Source organism: Elaeis guineensis, chromosome 3 (genome assembly GCF_000442705.2).
Source record: "Elaeis guineensis isolate ETL-2024a chromosome 3, EG11, whole genome shotgun sequence".
In the NCBI taxonomy this organism is placed as follows: domain Eukaryota; kingdom Viridiplantae; phylum Streptophyta; class Magnoliopsida; order Arecales; family Arecaceae; genus Elaeis; species Elaeis guineensis.
The window spans coordinates 106,396,520-106,402,687 of NC_025995.2; the positions used below are offsets into that span (position 1 = coordinate 106,396,520).

Genomic DNA, 6,168 nt, shown 5'->3' on the forward strand with positions numbered 1-6,168 from the left:
TTTACTTAATCAGTTAATTGTGGAGATATTCTTAAATAAAACCTAAGTATATACTCCCTGTTACATGATCCTCCTCTTGGGTTGATTTCCATATATGACAGATTTAATGTCTCAAATGTTAAGAGAGAAAAGAAGACAGTTCTCTTTGACCCCTTTTTTCTTAAGGGTGAAGGAGTTTGTACATTTTCTCAGATCATGCATGAAAATGGAAATGTCCAGCTAAATAAACATGTTCAAAATAAGTGGCTACAACCGATATCCTGTGGTGCAGTCCTGCCTTGCCATTTCCAGTAGATTTGCAAAGTGGAAGCAATGACAATATTTTCTCTACCCATTGGGAAGAAAACACCAACTCTTCACAAAAGATATAGATCATTAGAATTTTTTTTAGAAAAAAGGGAAAGAAAAAAGGAATTATATGTGTATGCATGTCTTTTCATGCAAAGACAACCACTGAAGAGACAACCGTCCAAGATCTTTCAAAAGCCTAAAAGTAAAAACCAACCAAAGTCTTTGAACGCACCTTTGTTACAACAAATAATAATAGTACTATGCATGTCTAATTAATATGGATTAGGAAAAGAGCTGTGAAACAGGATTTTGAGGCTTGGATGAATCCTGCATCTAACACACCCCATCCATGCATCTGAAAGACCATAATAATCCTACCAGCAATGGCAGAAATTAGTTGGCTGCCAGATGGCAGACCATAAAAGCTGCCCCAGCATTGTTAGAAAAGACAGAGAGGAGAGGAGATGAAATTAAATTAGTAGTATTCCATGCCATCCAAAAGGCTTATTTTAACTGCCTACCAGAAATCTTGTCCTATCTCCTATATGCTGCATTAGTAGCCTGCTAAACAACTGAACTTCTAAATCGCAAATAATACAATGTTTGCATTTTATTTGCACCTTTCCCTAACTAATCTGCAAATAGTATTGCAAAAAATAGGGATAAGTAGAAATTCTTGATTTCTAAAGGGCTATATATATATATATATATATATATATATATATATATATATATATATATATATATATATATATATATATATATATAACTGCCTACCAGAAATCTTGTCCTATCTCCTATATGCTGCATTAGTAGCCTGCTAAACAACTGAACTTCTAAATCGCAAATAATACAATGTTTGCATTTTATTTGCACCTTTCCCTAACTAATCTGCAAATAGTATTGCAAAAAATAGGGATAAGTAGAAATTCTTGATTTCTAAAGGGCTATATATATATATATATATATATATATTCTTGCTTGAGATGACTATCAACATGTAACTACTTACATGAATAAGTCTCCTAGAAAAGCAATACTGACATATTTAACAGCAAAGAATATTACAGATGGTTGTAATGGGCAGAGTACATATCAAATCCAAACAAGACAGCTCAATGCATGAGGCTTTTGCCATTGCGAAGTCTAGAAAAGACCAGATATACATAGCCTTAACCCTACATGCAGAATGGCTGTTTCTGCGTTACATATGAAATCCCAATAGGTTGTGCAGATTCTTGGAGAAGTGCTTGTACACCATTTGATAGCAATATAAAGTAGATCCAGGTGCCGAGCATAAAAACCTATAAGCAAAATAGACTACCACTATATCTGCAAAGATAAATAGGAAGATTAAGAAAAACAAAAGTAGATAAACTTGTAGCATAAATAATCGAACTATGGAAGGGTTGTATTAAATTTTAACAAGATTAAACATATTACCAAAGGAAAGTCAGAGTGGATAGCATTATTTAATATCATAGTGAAATCTATATGCTTGTGTAACTCCAGCATAAAGGAGGCTCCAAAAAAAGAAGCAACTTAAATTGGTCACAAACCCTGATCAGCTCCTCAGCTAACGGTATTAGAAGAACAGTGCCAAAAAAATCCGCTCCAGGAACCAGGATGTTGCAGCAACATGCATCTAAAGGATATTTTTGTAATTGTCTTATATGTCATCAATGCTCATAAAAAGAAGGAAGAGAATAGACAGAAGGGGAAGAAAGAGGAATCTATGCAAGAACAAAACCTTTGCTACTGAGCTTAAAAAAGAGAACCAGAAAAGATGAATGAAAAAAATAGAAAAAATGTGGCTAAAAAGTAGTAGATTCAAGACCCCTTAAAAATGTAATAAACCCTGATCACGGCATACCATTCCTAACCTTGAACAACCAAAATAGAAGATTTGAAAATTTTGGTTCTCAAAACCCTAGCAACTAACAATGCAAGATCCCACCGCTATGTTTCAATGGTCTCCAAATTGTATGAATGCTGGGGGAGGCCAAAGAATAAATTATCTGAAGAAATTAACTATAATAAAGAGATTAGAGAAACCATGGAAATGCCAAACATTTGAAGGAAAACAAAAAGGAATTTCAAAGCAAAGAAAGGGAGAAGGAGGCATAGATTCATCACTTAAGTAGCTGCATACAATTGCCTACAGAATAGTAGCAGACAATCCAAGATTGCCTTTCAAAATAGCCATTTTCTACTTCGCAATGCAACAAGACCCTTGCCAAGGAATCATCACAGCCTCTTCATATAAACCTAAAACCAATCATCACAGCCTCTTCATATAAACCTAAAACCAATGCCACTTTCCCGATCTAGGGAACAAAAAATGAAGAAGAAAAGCAAGAGAGGAGAAAAGGAAAAGAAAGAAAGAGAAAAAGAAGCCTAGAAGAAGAAGAAGACGTTGCTCAGAGGTTCCATGGTATTCTTAAATGGATGAGATGGAAACTGAAAGAACCCCCTCCCTTCTCCTGTGACATCCTCTCCATCCAACAACGGCTGCATACTGGTTGCCTGCGGAGCAGCAAGCCTTCTAGAGCTGTCTTGCCCGGTGTTCAAGAAGAGAAGACAAGTAGAGGAGAGAAGAGACGAGATTTGAGAATTTGGGTTCTCGAAATCTGTTCTCGAAATCTTGAACAACCAAAAATACAAGTTTTGAGAATTTGGCTTCGGAAAGCGACCATCGATGCAAGATCTCCATCCCAATCTTTCAACGGTCTCCAAATTGTGTGAATTCTTGGGCTGGCAAAGAAAAATTATTCAAAGAAAATAAGAATGGTGAAGAAATTAAAATTAAAGAAATCTTGAAAAAAAACAAAATCTTTGAAGGGAAAAAAGAAATTACAAAATGAAGCGGAGGAAGAGGCTCAGATTCCCCACTTAATCCAGCATTACGTGGTAAGTCTTCAAGTCTCTAAACGGCTGCATCCAGTTGCCTGTAAAATATCGGCAGACCGTCTAAGATTGTCTTGTCGATAGAAATAGCCATTTTTTACTCCGCAATACATCAAAACCCTCATCAAAGAATCATCACGGCCTCTTCATACAAACCTTACACCGATGTCATTATCCCAACGTGGGGAACAAAAAATGAAGAAGAAAAGCAAGAGAGAAGAAAAGAAAAGAAAGAAAAAAGAAAAAGAAGCTAGAAAGAAGAAGAAGACCTAGGGCTCATAGGTTTTATGGGATTCTTGAATAGATGAGACTGAAACCGAAAGATCCCCGTCTCTTCTCCTACGGCATCCTCTCCATCCAACAATGGCTGGATATTGGTTGCCTGCAGAACAGCAGGCCTTCCAGAGCTGCCTGGACCTTCGTTTAACAAAAGAAGACGAACAACCAAAAATTTGAGAATTTGAAATGAGATTTGAAAACTTGGGTTCTCAATATCTTGAACAATCAAAAATAGAAGTTTTGAGATTTTGAGTTTTCAAGACCCCAGCAACCATCGATGCAAGATCCCCATCCCAATCTTTCAACAGTCTCCAAATTGTATGAATTCTTGGGTTGCCAAAGAAAAAATAATTTGAACAAAATAAGTATAATGAAGGAAAAAAAATTTGAAAAAACTTGCAAAAAAAATAAAAAATAAATAAAATCTTTGAAGGGGGAAAGAAATTGCAAAACGAACCAGAGGAAGAGGCTCAAATTCACCACTTAATCCTGCATTGCATTGTAAGTCTTCAAGTCTCCAAGCGATTGCGTCCAAATGCCTGCAGAACATCAGCAGACCGTTCAAGATTGCCTTGCTGATAAAATAGCCGTTTTCTACTTCTCAATATACCAAAACCCTCCTTAAGGAATCATCACAGCCTTTTCATATAAACCTTAAACCGAAGCCACTGACCCAATCTGGGGAACAAAAAATGAAGAAGAAAAGCGAGAGAGAAGAAAAGAAAAAAAAAAGGAAAGAGGAAAAACAAGCTAGGAAGATGAAGACCTGGGGCTCAAAGGTTCCAGGGGATTCTTGAATGGATGAGACCTACACCAAAAGAACCCCCTCCCTTCTCCTACGGCATCCTCCCCATTGAACAATGGCTGCATACTGGTTGCCTGCGGAATAGCAGGCCTTCCAGAGCTGCCTCGCTCTTCGCTCAAGAAGAGAAGACAAGCAGAGGAGAGGAGAGACAAGATTTGTGAATTTGGGTTCTTAAAATCCTAAAATAGAAGTTTTGAGAATTTGGGTTCTCAAAACCCTAGCGACCATCGATGCAAGGTGCCCACCCCAATTTTTAACGATCTCCAAATTGTGTGAATTCTGGAGTTGCCAAAGAAAAAAATTATACGAAGAAAATAAGTATTATGAAAAAATTAAAATTAAAGAAATCTTCAAAAAAAAAAAAAAATCTTGGAAGGGGGAAAAAGAAATTGCAAAATGAAGCGGAGGAAGAGGCTCGGATTCAGCACTTAATCCAGCATTGCGTTGCAAGACTTCAAGTCTCCAAGCGGCTGCATCCAGTTGCCTGCAGAACATCAGCAGACCGTCCAAGATTGTCTTACCGATAGAAATAGCCATTTTCTACTTCGCAATGCAACGAAATCCTCGTCAAGGTACCATCATAACCACTTCATATAAACCATAAACCGATGCCACTTTCCCAATCTAGGGAACAAAAAATAAAGAAGAAAAGCAAGAGAGAAGAAAAGAAAAGAAAAGAGAGAAAGAGAAAAAGAAGCTAAGAATAACAAGGAGAAGAAGACCTAGGGCTCAGAGGCTCAAAAAGATTCTTGAACGAATGAGACCGAAATCGAAAGGTCTCCCTCCTTTCTCCTATGGCAACCTCTCCGTCCAACAATGGCGATATCCTGATTGCTTGTAGAACAGCAGGCCTTCCAAAGCTGCCTCGCTCATCGTTCAAGAAGAGAAGACTAGCAGAGGAGAGGAGAGACGAGATGGGCTTTGATTTCAAGAACAGTTTTAAGCTACAGAAAGGCTGCCTTTGGTTCAAGAATAAGACCAAGTAGGATCGGAATAGGACATGGAGAAGGTGAAGAAGAAGAAGATGAGAGGAGCAATGCTAGGGTAACAAAAGAAACATCCATAGATACCAAGAACCGTCGAGAAGCCGGAGGGAGAACCAAGTGGGTGGGTAATGGAATAACCATCGATGGCATTGCAGCTCCTTTTATAGCTACGGGTTCATAGTAGCCGTTAAAAAATCCCGTAGCTTACATCTTATGCGACCACTTAATCCTAAGCATCCACGCGTGACCTTTTTCATATGACATCCATATAACCTACTAATTTTATGTGGCCGGTGTCTTACACGTGTTAAGGAAACGCGAGATCTTTCCTATACGAAGTCAGCATCTAAAGAAAGATTTTTTTTTTTTGAATTCATATATTCATCTACAATTTTGTTGGTGATTTAATATAATAATTATATGGTAAACTGGCTTGCTGGTCTACAGTAGGTGGGTTAAAGCGAATCGGAGCCGGATAAGAGAAAAGTGCAGATTTTTTTTTTTTTCTGAATAACCAAGGCGAAGGCTATATTAAAATAACTGTGAAGAGTTTTACGGCATTTATATAGATTACATACAGAAACGGAATACATGATGAAGTAGAAGAAGTACCGTATGATGAACAAAAGATTGGTACAACAGATACTTAGTAGATACAAAATCCTTCTCAAGAGCAAAGTGCAGATTGCCAAGAACATTTTGTATCCACGAAGATTTCTAAACCATCAAAATATAAATTATGATTCATGCCATAGGGGTATTGAAGGTATTCGGCAGTGCTTGTATCATTCTTCTCATTCTTTTAAAATTTGAGCAATTTTGAAGCTAAAATTTTTAATTTCATCAAACTTTACCGGTTTACAAGACTCCATTGAAATTTGTTCTAATCATAGTATTACA

The 6,168-nt window shown here is 37.1% G+C and overlaps 1 long non-coding RNA gene across 13 annotated transcripts in view; it reads right to left on the reverse strand.

Moving 5' to 3' along the window:
* Positions 1-5,399, reverse strand: part of LOC140856567 (uncharacterized) — a 41,139-nt gene extending 35,740 nt beyond the window's left edge. For all 13 annotated transcript variants that reach the window (XR_012139904.1, XR_012139909.1, XR_012139905.1 and 10 more), the window contains exons 1-3: positions 3,149-5,399; positions 2,594-3,045; positions 1,474-2,559 (exon numbers count right to left, since the gene is read on the reverse strand). This is a non-coding gene — a long non-coding RNA (uncharacterized lncRNA). The remainder of the gene's footprint in view (positions 1-1,473; positions 2,560-2,593; positions 3,046-3,148) is intronic.
* Positions 5,400-6,168: the final 769 nt, after the last annotated feature.